The sequence below is a fragment of the Otolemur garnettii genome, unplaced genomic scaffold (assembly GCF_000181295.1).
Source record: "Otolemur garnettii isolate 467f Iridium unplaced genomic scaffold, OtoGar3 scaffold00451, whole genome shotgun sequence".
Lineage (NCBI taxonomy): Eukaryota > Metazoa > Chordata > Mammalia > Primates > Galagidae > Otolemur > Otolemur garnettii.
In genome coordinates this window covers 8839-10179 of record NW_003852846.1, presented here as the reverse complement: position 1 = coordinate 10179, position 1341 = coordinate 8839, and positions in this window count along the sequence as shown.

Below are 1341 nucleotides of genomic sequence, written 5' to 3'. Positions count from 1 at the left end.
TTGAAGAAAGTAAAAATGACAAAATGAAACACAACAAAACAAAAATTTTAAAAAAGAAAGAACAAATTTAAAAAATATATACATATATTACAATACTGCCTGGACACCAGGTTGACCTCTGGTGTTAAGAGAAGCAAAACAAGCTTGCTATTTCTACTGTGTATGATGGTTTGGGGAAGCCACTATCTTGTTGCTGTTGAGACCTAGTGATTTATTTGACCTAAAGCAAGGTGTGAGCCTTAAGTTCTTACCAAACTTCTTAAGAGACATGTCTTGACCTTCCAAACAGTGTTCCTTGGCAACAAAGTGGTCCTCACAGGGATGCAGGATCTGTCCTACTCACCCCAAAGCTGGCCATTGGAGTTCAGCAGGTATGACAGAAGCAGCCTTATGCTGGAATCCTGGGGGCTGTTCTTCCTTGGCAGGCTTCCTACCAATGAGGGTGCCCTGACAGCAGCCCAGCCATCTGGAAATTACACCCCACCCACTGGCTTAAACACAGCTACCGGGTTCATTTCAAGTTTGCTTGCTTGCTCAAGTTTCCCAAGGTAGCTCCAGCAAGCTCCTAAGTCCCCCAAAACAGCAGGATGGGCTTCCCCTTTCCCCAGCTCTCCATCAAAGGGCTGGCTGGCACCAGCCTTCCACTGCTTCTGACCTTCTCCTTGGCTGCTGGACTCCACTGCTATCTCACTATGCCCCTGGATGATGTTTCTGAGCAGGGCAATCCAGCCAGTGCTGGCTAGAGTCCACATTCCTCAATTTCACTGAAGAAGGCTGATGAGTAGATTACTCTAGTCTGCCATTTTGGACACCCTCAACCCTTTCCTTTACTTTTCTAATACTTAGGCTTAAATAATTTTGTATAATGGATATACAAATGGATGTCTACAGGACTTTTGCCATTCAATTATTATTTATCATGTGCTTTAGTTTGGCAAGTCATACATGTTAAAAAATAATTAGAAGAAGAAGATAACCTGAAGTTGGAGATGTGAAAGAGTGTACAATCAGTGTTAGAGGAGTAAAATTTTGTTGTTTGGGGTTTTTTGGGTTTTTTTTTAATGGAAACCTTGGAAAAACAAAGTTAGAGGAGGGAAAATTATCTAAGTCTCCTGCTTTGATTATCACAGTGAACAAAGGGATTGAGGAATGTTTAAAAGGGAATGATGATTTGGGGCTGAGAAAGGTAGAAATTAATAATCCTCAGGTCACAATACTACATGTAAAAAGACATTGAAAACCATATTCTAGGACATAAAATTTAAAGGAAAATGCTTTCTCATTTTTGTAAATTTGAGTTTTTGAGGTAAGCTAGAATTCTATTTCTAGGGCTTGGAACAT